Source organism: Tamandua tetradactyla, chromosome 10, assembly GCF_023851605.1.
Source record: "Tamandua tetradactyla isolate mTamTet1 chromosome 10, mTamTet1.pri, whole genome shotgun sequence".
NCBI lineage: Eukaryota > Metazoa > Chordata > Mammalia > Pilosa > Myrmecophagidae > Tamandua > Tamandua tetradactyla.
This window is the reverse complement of record NC_135336.1, coordinates 109,274,798-109,298,883: the sequence shown is the minus strand read 5'-3', so window position 1 is coordinate 109,298,883 and position 24,086 is coordinate 109,274,798. Positions and strand designations below refer to the sequence as shown.

At 38.3% G+C, this 24,086-nt stretch overlaps 1 protein-coding gene across 3 annotated transcripts in view; it reads right to left on the bottom strand.

Moving 5' to 3' along the window:
- The window catches only part of LOC143648798 (uncharacterized), a 303,168-nt gene that overhangs the window by 267,286 nt on the left and 11,796 nt on the right, over window positions 1–24,086 (bottom strand). For 2 of the 3 annotated variants that reach the window (XR_013158773.1, XR_013158789.1), the window contains exon 1: window positions 20,814–21,261. The exons of the other annotated variant lie outside the window; for it this stretch is intronic. The gene's annotated coding sequence lies outside the window, so the exon portion shown is untranslated. Of the gene's footprint in view, window positions 1–20,813; window positions 21,262–24,086 lie in introns of those variants that run through there. 3 annotated transcript variants of the gene reach the window in all.

The following is a 24,086-nucleotide window of genomic DNA, read 5'->3' as shown; positions in this document are numbered from 1 at the left end:
CTGCAACACATAGGGTGGCCCGGGTTGCAAAAGCTGAGGAATTGAGAAGCAGAGCACTGGAGCCTGACATGGAAGCCCAGAGGCCACAGGAGTGCAAGGATGGGGAGATGGGGAGTAGGAAATAAGCCACACTGTGCTCCTTGAACTCACTACCCTCACCAGTGCAGCCGCATGACCCATGGCTCACTCCACACCCCATGCACTTGAATCCTGTCACCCACCGCCATTCCCCATGCTCCAAGCGCCCCCACCCCACCAAGCCCCAGCACGTGTACCTATGTACATGACCCAACCCAAGTGCAGCCCAGCCCACCTCTCCTATACCATACCTGAGCATTACCTTTCATTCCTTGATCACTGTAGGCTGTCACCAGTGCATAAAGTCTGCTGGTACTTACTTCCATACCCAGGCCACCCCACCCCCAGTCCATATAGGCACACAGCCCCACCCTGCCCCTTAAGCTCTGCACAAGGGTACATTAGTGTAGGCACTCCTAGACCCACGCATGTGCTGGACCCCAGTCACATCCCCCTGCTGTGGGAAAGTGATGTTTTGCACAGCCAGCTGACATCTACCCCCAGCCTATGCAGGCATAATGCTGATCCAATGCCATAGCTTTGCACATGCACACAAATGGCCTAGACCAGCACACAACTGGGTTATACTCCCAGACACATATACACATGTAGCTATATCGTACCTGGCCACTGGGTGCTCACATTCACAAGTACCAGGGTAGCATCAGCAACTTGTGCCTATAACTGTGTTGTAATGCATCACCACATTGTTGTGCCCCACACCATGCCCTGCATTCTGCTATGCACCCATCTCACAAATGCAATGCTTTAGACTACTGAAGGAAATTAACCTACAGAGTAAATCAATCAAGATATTTACATGTGATGAAAACAGAAGATCACTAAGCATATCACAATGAAGACAGATACAGTCCAGCCTAATGACCAAATTAAAACAGAAGAGACACAGATGTTGGAACAACTAATCAAAGATGTTCATATAATTGTAATTAATAAAATAAGTGGGCTGGCTAATGACATAAAGGAGATCAGGAACACAGTAAAAGAAAATAAAGATGAGTTAGAAAGAATAAATAGAAAAATATAAGATATCAAAAAGATTAAAGATTCTGTTGACCAATTTAAAAACATACTAGAGGCACATAACATCAGATTTGAAGAGACAGAAGAAAGAATAAGTAATATAGAGGACAGGATAACTGACTATGAACACATATAACATATATACCAAAAAGCTATAAATTTCATAGCACAGCATCACAATTAGTTGTAGAACTTATTTCAGAGTTTGACATGGGTTACAATTTCGCAATTTTAGGTTTTTACTTCTAGCTGCTCTAAAATACTCAAGACTAAAAGAGATATCAATCTAATTATTCAGCATTCATATTCATTTGTTAAAACCTGTCTTCTTTGTACAACTCCACCATCAACTTTGATCTTTGCATCCTTCTCTTTAGGGGTGTTTGGGCTATAGTGATTCTAAATTTTTCATATTGTAAGGGTCTGTCACTATTATGGGGTAGGGAGATGGAACTATCTGATGTTCTGGAGAGGCTGGGCTAGGTTTCAGGACTTATCTGGACCAGGGACCCATCTGGAGGCTGTAGATTTCTGGAAAGTTACTATAGTGTATGAACCCTTGAGGAATATTGAATATTGTCCTAAGCGTGTTTAGGTTTGGCTGGAATGGTAATGGTTTGGGATTGGCAGGTTGATAAGCAGCAAGGTCTAACTGAAGCTTGCATAACAGCAACCACCAGAGTAGCCTCTCAACTCTATGTGAATTCTCACTGCCTCTGATACTTTTTAAATTACACTTCTTACCCTCTTTCGGTCAGGATGGAATTGTTGATCGCATGGTGCCAGGTCTGAATTCATCCCTGGGAGTCATCTCCCATGTCACCAGGAAGACGTTCCCCTGCAGGTCATGTCCCACATAGGGGAGAGGGCAATGATTTCACTTGCAGAGATGGGCTTAGAGACAGAGACCACAACTGAACAGCAAAAGAGGCCCTCCAGAAGTAACTCTTTGGCATGCCTATAGGTTGTCTAAGCTTTTCTGCTACCTACATAAGCTTCACAAGAGTCAGCCTCCTGATCAAGGGCATGGCCTATTGATTTGGATGCACTAAAGTTTGACACAGTATCAGGGGATGCTCTGATGGTAAGGTTTAATAGTTTCATATTTTTCTCCCATTCATCAGGGGATTATGCCAATACTTTTTGATTATTTGCTTAATATACTCTAGGATGTATCCAGACATTACAATAATCTATACATGATTAAATGTGATCTTTCTTTTTCTGTGCTTTCTGTGTCTCAATTGTTCAAATGAGCTATACAGATAGGTTGAATTAGATTATGTACTACAGAAAATTTCAGTTCCAGACCAAACAAACCTTGCTTCCATTGGTCTCTTTCTTCCATTCTAAAATACAGACACTGTCTTCCTTACCCGTATGTTCTGAATTACTTTAACCCCAAACTGTTCAGCTTTGTTCTTATCTGTAAATATCAGGTTATATATATAAAACAGCCTCTCAAAATCCAGAAATAATAATCACTAATCTGGACTTAATGTGTCTGCTGTAAAAGCTTACAATCTTTTAGGTTTCTGTTTTCTTATAAGCATTTTTGAAAGGCGACCATACCACTGTTGTTCTTTTGTTTCTGGCTTATTTTGTCTCACCAAACATGCCATGTGTTCATTCATATCATAGCATGCCTCACAATTTTGTTCCTTTTTGTAGCTCATGACCTTCATTCATAAGTATACCCTGTCGTTCACCAATCTACTTCTCCATCAGTGCATACTTCAGCACCTGTATGCTGCTCATAAAAGTGAAATCATTCAGTATCTATCCTTTTTTGTCTGGCTAACTTCACCCAGAATTGTGTCCTCAAGGCTCATCCATCTTGTCATGTGTGGAGCTAATATCATTTTAATATCAAAACTGGGTGAAGGACTTCCGGAGAACATGGCGGCTTAGTAGGACGCGCGGGTCTTAGTTCCTCCTCCAGAACAGCTACTAGAGAAGTAGAAACGATTCAGAACAGCTCCCGGAGCCACAACAGAGACGAAGAGGACAGCGTACCCCATTCTGGAATGGCTGACTGGCTGGGAGAACCCGCTCCGGTGAGATCGCCGAGGGGCGCGGGCTTCCCCGGGCCGGGGCGGCAGGTAGCCGGAGTCCCTCCCTCCCTCCTTCCCGGGCCAGCTGGGAGAATTGGACAGGCGGTCCCCTCAAGCCGTGGCGGCTGGCGCCCCCCTGCCACGCGCGGCCCCCCAGACCAGCTGGGAGAATTGGACCGGAGATCCCCAAGCCGCGGAGAACGGCGACCGGGATCCCTTCCAAACACGTGGCTTCCCGGTCCGGCTGGGAACGGTGGATAGACACTTCCCCAAGACGCGGTGGCTAGTGCCCCCCCACCACGCTTGGCACCCCGGGCCGGCTGGGAAATTTGGACAGGCATTCCCCCAAGCCGCAGAGGCCGGCGACCCTCCCCGCGCGCGGATCCCCAGGCCGGCTGGGAGATTTGGATTGGCAATCCCCCAAGCTGCTTTGGCTGGCGATGCCCCCCCCTACAGCGAGAGTTTTCCAAAGTTAAAGGACCCACAGCATCGTTTACTGGTGGGACCCGCAGACAGATGAGCACCACGAGTGCCACCTACTGGGCAGGATAAGAAAAACAGAGCCCAGAGATTTCACAGAAAAATCTTTCAACCTACGGGGTCTTATACCCAGGGAAATCTGATTAAATGCCCAGATGCCAGCAGAAGATAACAGATCACGCTCAGAAAATTGAAAATATGGCCCAGTCAAAGGAACAACCCAAGAGTTCAAATGAGATACAGGAGTTGAGACAACTAATGCTGAATATATGAACAGAAATGGAAAACCTCTTCAAAAACCAAATCGATAAATTGAGGGAGGACATGAAGAAGACATGGGCTGAACAAAAAGAAGAAATAGAAAAACTGAGAAAACAAATCACAGAACTTATGGGATGAAGGACAAAGTAGAAAAGCTAGAAAAAACAATGGATACCTACAATGGTAGATTTAAAGAGACAGAAGCTAGAATTAGTGAACTGGAGTATGGAACATCTGAATTCCAAAAAGAAACAGAAACTATAGGAAAAAGAATGGAAAAATTTGAACAGGGGATCAGGGAACTCAAGGACAATATGAACCGCACAAATATACATGTTGTGGGTGTCCCAAAAGAAGAAGAGAAGGGAAAAGGAAGAGAAAAACTAATGGAAGAAATTATCACTGAAAATTTCCCAACTCTTATGAAAGACCTAAAATTACAGATCCAAGAAGTGCAGCGCACCCCAAAGAGAATAGACCCAAATAGGCGTTCTCCAAGACACTTACTAGTTAGAATGTCAGAGGTCAAAGAGAAAGAGAGGATCTTGAAGCAGCAAGAGAAAAACAATCCATCACATACAAGGGAAACCCAATAAGACTACGTGTAGATTTCTCAACAGAAACCATGGAAGCTAGAAGACAGTGGGATGATATATTTAAATTACTAAAAGAGAAAAACTGCCAACCAAGACTCCTATATCCAGCAAAATTGTCCTTCAAAAATGAGGGAGAAATTAAAACATTCTCAGACAAAAAGTCACTGAGAGAATTTGTGACCAAGAGGCCAGCTCTGCAAGAAATACTAAAGGGAGCACTAGAGTCAGATACGAAAAGACAGAAGAGAGAGGTATGGAGAAGAGTGTAGAAAGAAGGAAAGTCAGATATGATATATATAATACAAAAGGCAAAATGGTAGAGGAAAATATTATCCAAACAGTAATAACACTAAATGTTAATGGACTGAATTCCCCAATCAAAAGACATAGACTGGCAGAATGGATTAAAAAACAGGATCCTTCTATATGCTGTCTACAGGAAACACATCTTAGATCCAAAGATAAACACAGGTTGAAAGTGAAAGGTTGGGAAAAGATATTGCATGCAGATAACAACCAGAAAAGAGCAGGTGTAGCTATACTAATATCCAACAAATTAGACTTCAAATGTAAAACAGTTAAAAGAGACAAAGAAGGACACTATCTACTAACAAAAGGAACAATTAAACAAGAAGACATAACAATCATAAATATTTACGCACTGAACCAGAATGCCCCAAAATACGTGAGGAATACACTGCAAACACTGAAAAGGGAAATAGACACATATACCATAATAGTTGGAGACTTCAATTCACCACTCTCATCAATGGACAGAACATCTAGACAGAGGATCAATAAAGAAATAGAGAATCTGAATATTACTATAAATGAGCTTGACTTAACAGACATTTATAGGACATTACATCCCACAACAGCAGGATACACCTTTTTCTCAAGCGCTCATGGATCATTCTCACAGATAGACCATATGCTCGGTGACAAAGCAAGTCTTAACAAATTTAAAAAGATTGAAATCATACACAACACTTTCTTGCATCATAAAGGAATGAAGTTGGAAATCAATAATAGGTGGAGTGCCAGAAAATTCACAAATACGTGGAGGCTCAACAACACACTCTTAAACAACGAGTGGGTCAAAGAAGAAATTGCAAGAGAAATTAGTAAATATCTCGAAGCGAATGAAAACGAAAACACAACATATCAAAACCTATGGGATGCAGCAAAGGCAGTGCTAAGAGGGAAATTTATTGCCCTAAATGCCTATATCAGAAAAGAAGAAAAGGCAAAAATTCAGGAATTAACTGTCCATTTGGAAGTAAACTGGAGAAAGAACAGCAAACTAACCCCAAAGCAAGCAAAAGGGAAGAAATAACAAAGATTAGAGCAGAAATAAATGAAACTGAAAACATGAAAACAATAAAGAAAATCAATAAGATCAGAAGTTGGTTCTATGAGAAAATCAATAAGATTGATGGGCCCTTAGCAAGATTGATGAAAAGAAGAAAAGAGAGGATGCAAATAAATAAGATCAGAAATGGAAGAGGAGACATAACCACTGACCTCACAGAAATAAAGGAGGTAATAACAGGATACTATGAACAACTTTACACTAATAAATACAACAATTTAGATGAAATGGACAGGTTCCTGGAAAGATATGAACAACCAACTTTGACTCAAGAAGAAATAGATGACCTCAACAAACCAATCACAAGTAAAGAAATTGAATCAGTCATTCAAAAGCTTCCTAAAAAGAAAAGTCCAGGACCAGACGGCTTCACATGTGAATTCTATCAAACATTCCAGAAAGAATTAGTACCAACTCTCCTCAAACTCTTCAAAAAAATCGAAGCAGAGGGAAAGCTACCTAATTCATTCTATGAAGCCAACATCACCCTCATACCAAAACCAGGCAAAGATATTACACAAAAAGAAAACTACAGGCCAATCTCTCTAATGAATATAGATGCAAAAATCCTCAAAAAAATTCTAGCAAATCGAATCCAACAACACATTAAAAGAATTATACATCATGACCAAGTAGGATTCATCCCAGGTATGCAAGGATGGTTCAACATAAGAAAATCAATTAATGTAATACACCATATCAACAAATCAAAGCAGAAAAATCACATGATCATCTCAATTGATGCAGAGAAGGCATTTGACAAGATTCAACATCCTTTCCTGTTGAAAACACTTCAAAAGATAGGAATACAAGGGAACTTCCTTAAAATGATAGAGGGAATATATGAAAAACCCACAGCTAATATCATCCTCAATGGGGAAAAATTGAAAACTTTCCCCCTAAGATCAGGAACAAGACAAGGATGTACATTATCACCACTATTATTCAACACTGTGTTGGAGGTTCTAGCCAGAGCAATTAGACAAGAAAAATAAATACAAGGCATCAAAATTGGAAAGGAAGAAGTAAAACTTTCACTGTTTGTAGACGATATGATACTATACGTCGAAAACCCGGAAAAATCCACAACAAAACTATTAGAGCTAATAAATGAGTACAGCAATGTAGCAGATTACAAGATCAACATTCAAAAATCTGTAGCATTTCTATACACTAATAATGAACAAGCTGAGGGGGAAATCAAGAAACGAATCCCATTTACAATTGCAACTAAAAGAATAAAATACCTAGGAATAAATTTAACTAAAGAGACAAAAAACCTATATAAAGAAAACTACAAAAAACTGCTAAAAGAAATCACAGAAGACCTAAATAGATGGAAGGGCATACCGTGTTCATGGATTGGAAGACTAAATATAGTTAAGATGTCAATCCTACCTAAATTGATTTACAGATTCAATGCAATACCAATCAAAATCCCAACAACTTATTTTTCAGAAATAGAAAAACCAATAACCAAATTTATCTGGAAGGGCAGGGTGCCCCGAATTGCTAAAAACATCTTGAGGGAAAAAAATGAAGCTGGAGGTCTCGTGCTGCCTGACTTTAAGGCATATTATGAAGCCACAGTGGTCAAAACAGCATGGTATTGGCATAAAGATAGATATATTGACCAATGGAATTGAACAGAGTGCTCAGATATAGACCCTCTCATCTATGGATATTTGATCTTTGATAAGGCAATCAAGCCAACTCACCTGGGACAGAACAGTCTCTTCAATAAATGGTGCCTAGAGAACTGGATATCCATACGCAAAAGAATGAAAGAAGACCCATATCTCACACCCTATACAAAAGTTAACTCAAAATGGATCAAAGATCTAAACATTAGGTCTAAGACCATAAAACAGTTAGAGGAAAATGTAGGGAGATATCTTAGGAAACTTACAATTGGAGGCGGTTTTATGGACCTTAAACCTAAAGCAAGAGCACTGAAGAAGGAAATAAATAAATGGGAGCTCCTCAAAATTAAACACTTTTGTGCATCAAAGAACTTCATCAAGAAAGTAGAAAGACAGCCTACACAATGGGAGACAATATTTGGAAATGGCATATCAGATAAAGGTCTAGTATTCAGAATTTATAAAGAGATTGTCCAACTCAACAACAAAAAGACAGCCAACCCAATTACAAAATGGGAAAAAGACTTGAACAGACACCTATCAGAAGAGGAAATACAAATGGCCAAAAGGCACATGAAGAGATGCTCAATGTCCCTGGCCATTAGAGAAATGCAAATCAAAACCACAATGAGATATCATCTCACACCCACCAGAATGGCCACTATCAACAAAACAGAAAATGACAAGTGCTGGAGAAGATGCGGAGAAAGAGGCACACTTATCCACTGTTGGTGGGAATGTCAAATGGTGCAACCACTGTGGAAGGCAGTTTGGCGGTTCCTCAAAAAGCTGAATATAGAATTGCCATACGACCCAGCAATACCATTGCTGGGAATCTACTCAAAGGACTTATGGGCAAAGACACAAACAGACATTTGCACACCAATGTTTATAGCAGCGTTATTTACAATTGCAAAGAGATGGAAACAGCCAAAATCTCCATCAACAGAAGAGTGGCTAAACAAACTGTGGTATATACATACGATGGAATACTATGCAGCTTTAAGACAGGATAAACTTATGAAGCATGTAATAACATGGATGGACCTAGAGAACGTTATGCTGAGTGAGTCTAGCCAAAAACTAAAGGACAAATACTGTATGGTCCCACTGATGTGAACAGACATTCGAGAATAAATTTGGAATATGTCCTTGATAACAGAGTCCAGCAGGAGGTAGAAACAGGGTAAGATAATGGCCAATTGGAGTTGAAGGGATACAGACAGTGTAACAGGACTAGATACATAAACTCAAAAATGGACAGCACAATAATACCTAATTGTAAAGTAATCATGTTAAAACACTGAATGAAGCTGCATCTGAGCTATAGGTTTTTGTTTTGTTTTGTTTTGATTTTACTATTATTACTTTTATTTTTTTCTCTATATTAACATTCTATATCTTTTTCGGTTATGTTGCTAGTTCTTCTAAACCAATGCATATGTACTAAGAAATGATGATCATGCATCTATGTGATGATGTTAAGAATTAATGATTGCATATGTAGAATGGTATGATCTCTAAATGTTGGGTTAATTTCTTTTTTTCCGTTAATTAAAAAAAAAAAAAGAGAAGGGATAATTGGAGCTGAAGGGATACAGACTGTACAACGGGACTGGATACAAAAACTCAGAAATGGACAGCACAATACTACCCAATTGTAATGCAATTATGTTAAAACACTGAATGAAGCTGCATGTGAGGTATAAGTTTTTTGTTTTTGTTTTTTTTTTTTCTTTCTATTATTGTTTTAATTCTTATTCTGTTGTCTTTTTATTTCTTTTTCTAAATCGATGCAAATGTACTAAGAAATGATGAATATGCAACTATGTGATGTTATTAAGAATTACTGATTGTACATGTAGATTGGAATGATTTCTAATTTGTTTTGTTAATTCTTTTTTTAATTAATAAAAAAAAATTAAAAAAAAAAAAAAACCACAATGAGATATCATCTCACACCCACCAGAATGGCCATTATCAACAAAACAGAAAATGACAAGTGCTGGAGAGGATGCGGAGAAAGAGGCACACTTATCCACTGTTGGTGGGAATGTCAAATGGTGCAACCACTGTGGAAGGCAGTTTGGCGGTTCCTCAAAAAGCTGAATATAGAATTGCCATACGACCCAGCAATACCATTGCTGGGTATCTACTCAAAGGACTTAAGGGCAAAGACGCAAATGGACATTTGCACACCAATGTTTATAGCAGCGTTATTTACAATTGTAAAGAGATGGAAACAGCCGAAATGTCCATCAACAGACGAGTGGCTAAACAAACTGTGGTATATACATACGATGGAATATTATGCAGCTTTAAGGCAGGATAAACTTATGAAGCATGTAATAACACGGATGGACCTAGAGAACATTATGCTGAGTGAGTCTAGCCAAAAACTAAAGGACAAACACTATATGGTCCCACTGATGTGAACCGACATTTGAGAATAAACTTGGAATATGTCATTGGTAACAGAGACCAATAGGACTTAGAAACAGGGTAAGACAATGGGTAATTGGAGCTGAAGGGATACAGACTGTGCAACAGGACTAGATACAAAAACTCAAAAATGGACAGCACAATAATACCTAATTGTAAAGTAATCATGTTAAAACACTGAATGAAGCTGCATCTGAGCTATAGGTTTTTTTTGTTTGTCTGTTTGTTTGTTTGTTTGTGTCTTTTTTTTACTATTATTATTATTTTTATTTTTTTCTCTATATTAACATTCTATATCTTTTTCTGTTGTTTTGCTAGTTCTTTTTTTAAATCGATGCAAATGTACTAAGAAATGATGATCATGCATCTATGTGATGATGTTAAGAATTACTGATTGCATATGTAGAATGGAATGATTTCTAAATGTTGTGTTAATTTCTTTTTTTTCTTTAATTAATAAAAAATAAATAAATAAAAAATTTAAAAATTAAAAAAATAAAAAAAACTGGGTAAAGATGCTGTAAGAAAGAAAACTGCAGGCCAATGTCCTTAATGAACACAGATGCAAAAAATTCTCAATAACATATTAGCAAATTGAATCCAACAACACATTAAAAGAATTATATACCATGACCAAGTGCAATTTATACGAGGAATGCAAGTATGCTTCAACCCAAGAAAATAAATTAATACAGCACATTAATATATCACATTAACAAATCAAAAGGGAAAATCACATGATCATCTGGATTGACACTGAAAAAGCATTTGACAAAATTCAGCACCCTTTTCTGACAAAAACACTCCAAAAGATAGGAATTAAAGGTAACTACCTCAAGATGGAGAAAGGGAATATATGAAAAACTGACAGCCAGCATTGTACTCAATAGAGAAAAACTGAAAGCTTTCCCCCTAACATCAGGAACAAGACAAGGATGCCCACTGTCATCCCTATTATTCAGCATTATGCTAGAAGTTCTAACCAGAGCAATCAGGCAAGACAAAGAAATAAAGGCATCCAAATTGGAAGGGAAGAAGTAAAACTCTCATTATTTGCAGATGATATGATACTATACTTGGAAGATTCTGAGAAAATTAAAGCAAAGTTATTTGAGCAAATAAACAAATTCAGTAAGGTGGTGGGTTAGAAAATTAATGTGCAAAAATCAGTAACATTTCTATACACAAGCAATGAGCTAGCTGAGGTGTCAGTTAAGGATAAAATTCCATTCAAAATAGCAACTAAAAGAATTAAATAATTAGGAATGAACTTAACTAGGGATATAAAAGGCTTGTACACAGAAAACTACATTGTGGTAGTGCTAATGGTTTCCTTTTGAACACAGCAAATGATATGCAATAGCAGTTTTTCCCCATTACCCTGAATTTAAACCTCTTTGTGCAAGAATCATATCTTTTAAGTAATTCTTGCAAGAACTAATTAATATTTCTAGCGTTAATCAGTGGGACACATATGTCTCTGCAACCCCTTTCAATCTTGTTCATCTTCAATATGGTAATATTACTTATAGACCCACTAGAGAACCACTTTCACTTCTATCTACTCCCTTACATTGAAGTTCAACCTCATTAGCTAACAGTTCACCTATCTCTAGCTTCTATGTTTCTCTAAGACCAATATATTTTGTAATATAAGCCTCTGATTATACCTCTATGCTGTTCATAAAAGTGGAATCATATAATATCCTTTTCTGCCTGGCTTATTTCACTCAGCATTGTGTCCTCAAGCGTCATCCATCTTGTCATGTGCTTCAGGATGTCTCTTTGTCTTAATGCTGCATAATATTCCATCATATATGTATGCCAAATTTTATTGATCCACTTGTCTGTTGATGGGCATTTGGTTTGTTTCCATGTTTCAGTGACTGTAAATAATGTTGCTGTGAACATCGGTGTGTAAATGTCTGTTTTTATCATTGCTTTCAGCTTTTCTGGTTATATATAAACCAAATAGTGCTATTGCTGGGTCACAGGGCAACTCGATATTTGGTTTCCTAAGGAAACACCAGTCTTCTATAGTGGCTGCACCATTTTACAACCCCATCAACAGTTCATAAGTGTCTCAATTTCTCCACATCCCTTTTAACATTTATAGTTTCCTGTTTATTTAATAGCAGCCATTCTTACAGGTGTGAGGTGGGTTACATTGTAATCTTTACCTGCATTTCCCTGTTAGCCAATGAAAATGAGTATCTCTTCATGTGCTTTTGAGCCATCTGTATTTGCTCTTCACAAAAATGCCTATTCATATATTTTAGCCCCTTTTGTGACTGAGTTATTTGTTCTTTTGTTGTTGAGTTGTATGATTTCCTTGTCTATACAGGAAATCAAACCTTTGTCTGATATGCGATTTCCAAAGTTTTCTCCCATTGAGTTGGCTGCCTTTTCACCTTTTTGATCAAGTCTTTTGAGGTGCAGAAGAATTCAATTTTGAGGAGTTCCCATTTATCTATTTTTTCTTGTACTTTGCTTGTACTTTGGATGCAAAGTTTAGGAAGCTACCTCCAATTACTAGGTCTTGAAGATGTCTCCCGACATTTTCTTCTAAAAGCTTTATGGTGCTAGTTCTTATATTTTGAGTTCATTTTTGTGTAGGATGTAAGATGGGGGTCCTCTTTCATTCTTCTGGCTATTGATTTCCAGTTCTTTCATGCCCAATTATTGAATAGACTATTTTTTCCCATTTCAGAGGATTTGGGGGCCTTATCAAAAATCAGTTCACCATAGATTTGGTGGGCTTCTATCTTTGTGTCAGTACCATGCTTTTTTGACCACTGTGACTTTATAATAGGCTTTAAAATCAGGGAGTGTTAATCCTTACGCATTGTTCTTCTTTTCTTAAGATGCTTTTAAGTACTTGAGGTCTTTTTCCCTTCCAGATGAATTTGGTAATTTGCTTTTCCAAATCTTCAAAAGTAAATTATTGGTGTAGAATGGTATGATTTCTAAATGTTGGGTTAATTTCTTTTTTTCCGTTAATTAATAAAAAAAAAAGTAAATTATTGGAATTTTGATTGGTGCTGTGTTGAATCTGTAGATCAATTTGGAGATAATTGATGTCTTAACTATATTTAGCCATCCTACCTATGAGCAGGGAATGTTTTTCCACCTATTTAGGTCTCCTTTAATTTCTTTTAGCAATGTAGTAGCACATGACAAGATGGATGAGACTTGAGGACATAATGCTGAGTGAAATAAGCCAGACACAAAAGAATAATCTATGACTCCACTTTTATGAACAGCATAGAGGTATAATCAGAGGCTTATATCACAGAATATCTGGGACTTGGAGAAACATAGAAGCTAGAGACAGGTGAACCATTAGCTAATGAGGTTGAACTTCAATGTAAGGGAATAGATAGAAATGAAGGTGTTTCTCTAGTGGCTCTATAAGTAATATTACCATATTGAAGATGAACAAGATTGAAAGGGGTTGCATAGACATATGTGTCCCACTGATTAATGCTAGAAATATTAATTAGTTCTTGCAAGAATTACTTCAAAGATATGATTCTTGCACAAAGCGGTTTAAGTCCAGGGTTCTGGGGAAAAACTGCTATTGCATACCATTTTCTGTGTTCAAAAGGGAAACCATTAGCACTACCACAACAACAGCAGAGGTTAATAATTAGGGGAGTGACAAGAGTTAAGAGGTTTAAATTTTCTATTTGGCGAGAGTGTGTTTATTGGTTTTCTTTCTATTGAGAGCAATGGAATTATCTAAAAATTGAGAATGGTGATGGACCATGGACTTTGGCCTCTATACATGATGCCCAATGAATGCAGGTGGCTGAAGGATGCACTGATGGAGAAGTAGATTGATGAACAGGGGTGTATACTTATTAATGAATGTTGTGCTGCTATGCAAAGGAACAAAGTCATGAGGCATGCAAAGATGTGAATGAATATGTGGGACATTTGGTGAGACAAAATAAACCAGAAACAAAAGAAAAGAAAAAAGAGTAATATGGCATGCATGACTGAAAGTAAGAAATACTGTGTGGTTACCCAAATCTGCACCCTTTTAAGAGAAATCAGAGAGGGAATATCCAAGCTACTCGTCCCTTACCGAATGTGAAACAATGAAACGTCAATGAACTTGGGAGCAACCTCCAAGCTGTACATGCACACAACGGTAAAATTTAAAATTCTAACTGTCTAAGAAGGAGAAATAGGCTTAAGCAGAAACTCTGAATAATAACTGACTTATGCTGACTCACAGTTTGCCCTTAGTGCTTGGGCTACATGAAACATGTAAAAATATGAATATAATCTTCAGTGTCTGCACACTGCAGGTGAAAGAGCCTTCACAGAGAGAGTTCAGCTAAGCCTTAAAAATAAATGAATGGGGGGTGCAATGGTAGTTCAGTGGTAGAATTCTTTCCTGCCATGTGGAAGACGCAGGTTCAATTTCCAGCCCATGTACTTTCCCAAAGAAACAAAGAAGCAAACCAAAAAATAAACCAACCCAATGAAAATTTAGCAAATGGTGCTGCAATAATGGGATACTCACATGGAAAAAGAATGAAATGTGACCCCACCATTCAGTATACAAAAATAAAATAATAAAAAAAAGAATGGCCATATCAATGTATGACTCAATATACTAGGGGTAGGAAAATAAGGATCCAGAATTTATGCAATAGATTTTATCAATATCCAGTTTTAAATAAAAAATAAGACATTCAAAGTAACAGATATGACACATAGTGTGACCATAGAAAGAAAAAAAAGCAGGCAGTAGGAACTACTTTGAAGGGGCCCAAATGTAGCCCATCGCTGACAAATACATCAGTATAGGTAATATGCACATGTTCAAAAACTAAAGAAGTAAAGAAAGAATTTGTTTTTAAAGAATAAAATTTAAGAACTTAAAGGATAGTCTGATGACAACATTGTGAAAGAATGGAAATTGTGTAAAAGAAACAAATAGAAATAAAGGAGTTGAAAATAAAATAGCTGAAAAAAATTACTAAAGGGGCTCTAAGGAAGTATTGAGCTGGCAGAATGAAATATAAGCAAACATGACAATAGATCATTAGGGACTGTATTCTGAAGAACAGTGAGAAGACAGTGAAGAAAAAATAACAGAGTCTTGGAGAAATATGAGACAAGGTTATTAAGCACACCATCATGCACATAGTGGAGTAATGGAAGAAAAAAGATAAAATGGGACCAAAGTAATATGCTAAGAAACAATGACTGAGAAATTGAAAACATTAATCTCCACACCAAAGAAGTTTAGCAAACTCCAAATATGTAACCTCAAAAAGATACATGGCCAGAGACATTACTGTTAAACTGCTGAAATACAATGTTAAATAAAATGTTGAAGGCAAGACACTTTATGCACAAAACATGTAACCAGTGAGATTAATAACTGACTTCTCATCAAGAACTTGGAGTCCAGTAAGCCACAATAGACATGATCAAAGTAAATCCCTGTCAACAAGAAATTTATATTTAAAAATAAAAAATAAAAAATGCTCTTTTCAAAAAAGAGAGTGAAATACTGACATCTATATTTGCTTATATGATCTGCCTTGCATAAAGTTATAAAAATAATTTATATTTAGCTTGGAAACAAGTGACACCATATATAGTCTGAATTAACACAAAGAAATGAAAACAATCAATTAAAGAAAATCATGTTTGAAAATATAAAAACTGGCATAATTGATTTGTTTTTCCTTTTAATTCCCTTAACTGATTTAAAGGGAATTAAAATTAGATGTATGTAATTCATTATGTGGCTTATAACATATAAAAATGTAATATATTTGACAATAAAATTTAAAGGAAATATGTTGAAGAAGAGCTGTATTGGCAAAAGGAAACTACACCAGCCAGTAACTGAAATCTATAGGAAAAAGTAATGAAAATCATAAATGTTTAATAGGGAGATCAGTGTAGCAAACTTTATAAATATATACTTGCTCTCCATTCTAATTTTAGCCCTTTTAGGGATAAAATCATATGTAAGATAATGATTACAGCAATGTGTTGTGAAATATAACATAAACAGATAACATAAATAGATACAATATGTACTACAATAAAAGGACCAAAAATGGTGGATGGAATGACACTACTTAGAGATTTTTTTTACTTCAGAGGAATTAAGCTATTATAAATCTAATGTAGATTTTGATAAGTTAAGATATATGGGTCATATAATTTCTAGACCAACTTTTAAGAAAGCAATTAAAAATTTAGATCTTTAGAAAGCTCATCAAAACCAGCAATATATGTAATCTTCTCAATTACACTTGGGACATTCTCCAGGCCTTACATAATTTAAGCTATAAATCAAACTATAGTAAATTAAATGGATGGAAATCACACAAAGAATGATTATCTGACTACAATGGAATGAAAAAGAAATCAACAGCAGAGGGAGAATTGAGTAATTCACATTTACATGTGTTTAAGTTTAGCAGGAAACTATGACATATTTGACATTGGAGTAAACAATTGTAATAAATTGACTCACAGGTTTGAGGCCAGATATCCAAAATGGGAGCATCACCAAGCACTGCTTCCTCTCTAACTTTGTAGAAAGTTCTGGTGCTGGCTGATGGTTATGCTTCAGGTTCCTCGGCTTGGATACCTGGTTTGTGTTACTGTGAAGTGAGCTGTTACAAGATGCATTATGGGAACACATTTGTGAGCGGTGACACTAATGCTGAACTTACAGAAATAAAAGGAATTTGATGGGATTACTATGATCAAATAAATGACAACAAATTGATCACTTAGATGAAATGGTCAAATTCCTGAAAAGAAGCAAACTACCAAAATGTATAAAAAAGAATTAGAAAATCTGAGTATAACTATAGCAAATAAAGTAATTAAATTAGTCAAAACATACTCCTCATAAGAACAGTTACGGCTCAGATGGCTTCATGAGTAAATTCTAGAAAACATTTAAATTAGAATTAATACCACATTTTCACAAGCTCTTTCAAGAAATGAAATGGAGGTAACTATTTTCAACCCATTCTATGAGGCCAATATAACCTGATTAATAAACCCAAGCAAAGGCATAATAAGAAAAGGAAACTATATACCAATATCTCTTAAAAATATAGATGCACAAATAAAATATCCACACATCAAATCCAGCAATGTGAAAATCATATTTCTTTCTGGAACAAACAACCCAATTAAAAAATGGGCAAAAGACATGAACTGACATGTGAGGATATACAAATGACTAAAAAGCACATGAAAAGATGCTCAACTTTACTAGCTATTAGGAAATAAATATCAAAACCACAATGAGATTTCACTTCACACCTACTAGAATACCCACTATTAAACAGAAATCTACAAGTGTTGGAGAGGATGTGGAGACATGGGAACACTTATTCACCACTGCTGGGAATGTAAACTAGTACAGCACTGTGGGGGACAGTTTGGTTCCTCAGGAAGCTAAGTACAGAACTGCCATATGATCCAGTCATCCCACTACTAGGTATATATTCAGAAGAACTGAAAGCCGAGATGGGAACATACATTTGCACATCGATGTTTATAGAGACATTATTCACAATTACCAAAATATAGAAACAACCCAAGTGTCCGTCAACTAATGATAATGCATAAACAAAATGTGGTATGTATATATATATATGTATGTATGTATGATGGAATGTTATTCATCTATAAGAAGGAATGCAGTCCTGATGCATGCCACAACATGGATGAAACTTGAAAATATTATGTCAAGTGAAATAAGCCAGACACATAAGGAAAATTATGGCATGATCTCGTTAATGTGAATTAAATATGAGCAAACTCATGGAATTAATATCTAGAATAAAAGTTACCAGATGATAGAATAAGGAAAAAAATGAAGATGAGTTTAAAATATTTACAGACAGACACTGTAAATAACTGGTTCTCTAAAGAAAAACTGGTGCTCTAAAGAACCCTGACTAATGCACATACATTAGGGGCAAAAAAGATGTAAAAAACTGGAACATATTTATAGTGGTCAGACAAGTAAAGGAACTGGAACCCACTAAATATCAAGTGAGAGAACTGGTGATATTTAGCCTAGAAAATATAATGGATCACTTCATTATATTGGTACTTTATAATTGTACTTTATAATATTGGAACACAGAATAATGAGATTTGGTACTTTTAAGAGAACAAGGATTAACATGTAAAACTTTGAGACTACAGATTTTGCCTCAAGTTATAGGACTACCTTTCTAATTAGACCTGACAAAACATGGAATGGGTTACCTTAGAAAAAAATCAAGATTCTGGGTAGCAGAGGTTTTCCAGCACAGTAAATACAAGTACTCATTCCAGATTCAAGTATGGTTGAGAACTTATACCAGATGGGTAACTTTACAACTCTATTTCAGCTCTTTTAGTTTATAGTGGAATCTGCATGATCAAAATTTTGACACAGGAAGATAGTTTTTTTAAAAAACTGCATAAATTTTGCTCATGAATTTCTCTCCAGCACTTTTTGCAAGCCATATTGCTAAAAACCCATCAGACATGCAAGTCCCTAGGTATTCAAATGTTTAGTAGCAACTCACCTGCCTTGTTACTGTGATTTCATTATGAACCTCAACTCCTAAAGGACTTTGCTTTTTGTCAGAATTATCAAAGATGATTGACACTGAGGCTTTAGTAATACCAGTGTGCCCATTTTTATAAACTAAATATTGTAAATTAGAAGCTCAGATCTAAAATAAAAAAGAAGGTTTATCAATAACAAAACCATATTGCACAAACTAACATGGAAAATGAATTCCTTGCTTTTGGAAAACCCATGAATATAATATCTATTAAGCAGTCAAGGGCAAGGCACCATATCTACTAACAAAGAAGAGAGGAAACAACTTGCAATGGGTGCCTTTCTCAACAGGAACACATCAACTCTGAATTTTCTACTTACTTACCAATGAGTACACTGAAAGATTTAAGGGAAGACAGTGCCTAAGAAATTCTCATCTGATCCCATTTGTAAGTCCTAAGAAAGTATTACAATGCACAGGAGATAAAAAAGGAACGAGATTGCCTTAAATCACCATACCTGAGTTTGAGAGCTGTTCCTGAACTTGGGAACTGATTTAAAGTTATGTAACCCAGAAAAGGCCATGTTCTTTTAATCCTTTCTTGTGGATACAGGCCTGTGTGGGTGGGGCCTTTTGATTAGGTTGTTTCAATGGAGATGTGACCCACTAATTCAAAGTGGGCTTAATCCTTTACTGGAATCCTTTATGAGAATTTAAAGGACAAGGAAAAAGTAGCAACTGGGAAAAACACAGAGACAGCCTGGAGAGGAAAGCCCCGGAGTTGGTAAAAGAGGACCCACAGAAGCTCAGAGAGGAGGCCACTGAAACCAAAAGCTGAAAGCAACAAGATCTGGGAATGAAGGACCAGCAGACACCAGCTCCAGATACCAGCAGCCTGTCTTCAGAGTCCAAGGCTTGTTCTGTTGATGTCTTAACTGGGACATTTTCATGGCCTTAGAACTGTAAATTTTACGTTAATAAATCCCAAACCATTTTTGTTGTATTGCATTCCAGCAGCTATGGCAAAACAAAACAAACCATCTGCAATCCCTCTAAATCTCTATTCTCTTACCTAAAAATGGAGCGATAATAGTACTTATCTTAAAGGGTTGCAGTGATACATAAGATAATTCCACATAAAGTACAAAACACAGTACCAAGGTAAAAGTAAAAACAAAAAAACCTGCAAAAACACAAATGAGAACACTTACAAATCTCTTAAGTTCAAAGAGAATTCCTTTTAAATAAATTCACATAAAGAAGAGAGTTTACATTCTACCTGAGACAGGTTAGAGATGCCTACCAAAAACCAAATGGAGTCCAATATGCTGGACTTCCTACTGCATTTAAACCAGTGATAGCATGAAAGAGGTGATCAAAACCACTGACTTGGGTTCTCTGGGCAGAGGACTCGAATCCCTCAAGAATGATGGGCTTAATATGCATTTTCACTATGAAGTTGGGCTGGTAAACTGCTGGCTGTCAAACAGGCCACAGATCAATTCTGTTCCAAGCAAAAACAACACAACGTAAGTGGAATGCAAATCTGGAATCATAGTGAAATGTGAGAGACTAAAACATAGGAACGATAATCCAACAGAAATAAAACAGTGACTCACCAAGCTAGACAGTATCTTTCCCCTACTTAAAAACAAGCAAGAGATGTTCACTACCTGAAAGGTAACTAAATTTTTCAACCTAAAAATCAAACCTCTCAGCATTTCCTCTGTTTTTCCATGCTTGTCTTCTACCTTATCACACTCTACTTCGCCTGACTACTGATTATTTCACATCCCACTCCCTTTACACACAAAGTGCTTCTCCCGGGTACTGGAGTGGCTCACTCTTCTTTACTGCACCCACGTCTTTTGGTCAAAAGTCACTTTCCTGACTTTGCATTATAAAAGGTATCTCTATCTACCCCCTCTGCTTTCTTTGTCCTTCACAGCACTAAAGCTGATAAAAAGCAGTATTCATTTATTTAACCAACCTCTATAAGAGCTTTACCTACATTCACCACTATGTCCCCAAGGAACGACTCAGAAGCCATCAGTAGATATTTATGAATTCCATTTATCCTACAGCATCTTGCTTTGACTCAGGCTGTTCCCTCACCTCTTCAGGCCTATCTAACAACATCTTCTCTCCTCCACTCCAAGGACGCACAGGAATTAGTCACTTTTGTCAGGAACTCTTTACACTTAATTCCAGCCCAAGGCCCCTGTCCCACTCGCCTCCTGACCAGAAGTCAAGCCCAACTGGATTAAGGTCACACTCACCTCCCGCCTCCTCAGGCACGTGGGCAGAGAGGTGCCATGAAACCTCCTCCCGCCGGGTCACAAGGGTGGAGTATGTGGGTCAAACCTGCCAGGCTTCTGCGGTTATGGGGAAACCCTGCCATCGCGATGGCTACCACATCGGTCATGTCCATACGGTGGGCGCCGCACCAGTTGATTCCTTTGAATGTCGGAGTGAGTAAGAGACCCCACCTCCACAGCCCATTTCTTTTGCTGCCGTACTTGGCGGTTCCACTTTTTCTCTCCAATAGGACGATAAAAATGACCAGAAGATAGGAAAGAGGGTCTCAGTAATGGTGGCTCCATGTGACTGACAGCACGGCCTCGAGGACTGAAAAAGCAGGCGGCATCCTTTCATCTCGGTGCCGGCCCAGCACGGCAGTCCAAGCCTCGCCTCGGGGCCTCCTGCCGCGCTTGCCCCGCCCCGCCGCCGATGAACCCGCTTCAGGCTCCGCCCCCTCGCAGGCCCCGCCCCGCCGCCGATGAACCCGCTTCAGGCTCCGCCCCCCTCGCAGGCCACGCCCCAGAAGCTCCCGGTCCTCGGGGCCTCCTGCCGCGTTGGCCCCGCCCCGCCGCCGATGAACCCGCTTCAGGCTCCGCCCCCTCGCAGGCCACGCCCCAGAAGCTCCCGGTCCTCGGGGCCTCCTGCCGCGTTGGCCCCGCCCCGCCGCCGATGAACCCGCTTCAGGCTCCGCCCCCTCGCAGGCCACGTCCCAGAAGCTCCGGGTCCTCCCGGGCCTGGAGGGTGTGCCGGCGCCTAGAGCTGCGGTCTCCGCCCAGCGCCTGTGCGGAGAGTCGGGTAGCCTCTCCGGCGCGCAGGTCCTCCTTCGACTTGATGAGTCACTATCACCCGGCTTGGCTTCAGGGCCCTCAAAAAGGGAAGCTGCTCTTTGGTAGGACGGTGTACAAGATCCGCTACCTGCCGACAACAGCTGACCGGGGCTGGCCTTTCCACCCGGCCTCAGCATCCGAAAGATAAACAGTCCTCGCTGCCGACCCCTGTCCTGAGATGCGGAGAGGAAACTGTGGGGGCAGATAGGAGATGCTAGACAAAGAGGTGCTCACCTTCTTGCATTGAAAAGCACTTGTAATGATAATTAATAGCAGAACTAAGCATTTCAGGGAACTATTCTGGAAACCCGTTATTCTACCTAGTATTTATTGAGCTTTGAATGACAGTCTGTATTTCAATGGCTCTTTAAAGTTCTGACGCGAGCTTATGAAATCCATCGTTTTTTTTTTTTAGTTTTTTCATTTTACACATGGGAAAACTGAGCCACAGAAGGGGTCAACATCCTGTCCAAGTAGCAAGTGAAGAAGGCTGGATTTATTCCCAGGCAGACTGGCTTCCTAGCATAAACCAAAATATTGTATACTACTCAGTTTATGTATAGAAAGTCCCACTAATAGCCAATCCTGTTTGTTGTTCCTTAAAGAAATAAAATTTCTGGTTTGTTCACCATTGAGCACATTGATACTAATGAGTTAGGAAGGGCTTAGTTCTGGAATGAGTTTGATGTAGTTCTAGATGAGGTATAAAAAGAGGGTGCAACCAATAGGCTGTTTTAGGGCATGTATTGAAAGTTGCTTTCTCGGTCTGTTTCAGTTTGCTAAAGCTGCTCAAATGCAATATCCCAGAAATGGGTTGGTGTTTATTTAGGTTATAAATTTATAGGTCTAAGTTCCTGAAAATGTCCAAATTCAGGCAGCAAGAGAAAGATACCTTGACTCTGAAGAAAGGCCAAAGGCCTTTCCTCTGTCACATCAGAAGGCATGTGGCTGGCATCTGCTGGTGCTTTGCAACTTGCCTTGCTTTTAGCTTCTGATTCCACTAACTTTCTCTCTGAGATTCTATGTCCTACAGGTGAGTGTTCCTTGCAGTTCCAGGGTGTTTTTACTTTTTCTCCCTTCCTTCTCTTGGCTTTCTCTTTCTCAAAAATGCCTTTGGGTGTTCCTTTTCTCTCTAAACATCAGCTGTCTCTGTTTTTACTATCATTTTATCATTTCAATGTTAAGTAAGGAGGAATAAGACCCACCTTGAGTTGCATGGGTCACTTCTCCACGGAAACAAACTAGTCAGAAGATCCTGCCCACAATAGGTCTGTATCCACAAGAGCAATTAAAGAACATAGCTTTTCTGGGGTGCATAACAATTTTAAACTAGCACAGTCTCCCAATTGCTCTGCTGTTATCCACACTAGTCTTAAACTACCAAGAATAGGTTCTGTTTTAAATAGTTTCTCTACTTAAGAGACTAAAATAAGTTTGTGAATCTTTATATAAGAATTACTTTTTTTACTCTCATATTGGTAGTGGCCTAATATCAATTTGTTCCGACAGTTATCTTTGTCACCCTTGGTTCCTGCCTCACCTATCTTATACATTTACTTGCAACTATGTCCTTTTCATCATTTTGTAATGAAATGGAAATGAAAAGGAACTTTAGCCAACAACCTCTAACGTGGATTTTATCGTTATGAAATTACATTATTCCTTGGGGAGAATCTTTGTTTCTTAAGACTGTCATAACAAAGTACCATAAACTGGGTGACTTCAAACAACAGGAAATTGTCTTACAATTCTGGAGGTTAGAAGTCAAAAATCAAGATGCCCACAGGGCCATGCTCCATCTGAAACTTATAGGAGAGAATACATCTTAGCCTCTTTTAGTTTCTGGCATCTGCCAGAAATGTCTTTGGCATTCCTTGACTTGTGGAAATATCTGCCTCTTTCTTCAGATGACCTACTTTCCTATATGTCTCTGTGTGTCCAAATCTCCTCTTTGCATAAGGACACAGTCATATCAGATTAGAGTCCACGATAATCTAGTTCGACCTTGTTTTAACTAACTGCATCTTCTAAGATCTTATTTCTAAATAGGATCACATTCACAGAATTGCAGATTAGGACATACCTGTTTGGGAGATACAGTTCAGCTGGTAACTGTAAGACAGACAAGCAGTGGCCTTTGCAAATACTTTGACAGATAAACAATCCACTGATATACTTAGGTCAAATGGATGAAAGTGTACATGCAAATGCACTTTCAATGGATAGGGTCTTCTGGGTGGTTATAAAAATACACACATCTAACTACTTCTCTTAAAAATCTTAGTGCATGCCAGAAACACTAAGGAATTTCCATTATAGTTTAGATATATTCCACATATTAAGCATCATATGAATTTTAAATATAGTACAGTTGAACCGTACTAATGGCTGACTTACAAGTCTCCCTCCTGAGATTACCTTCCT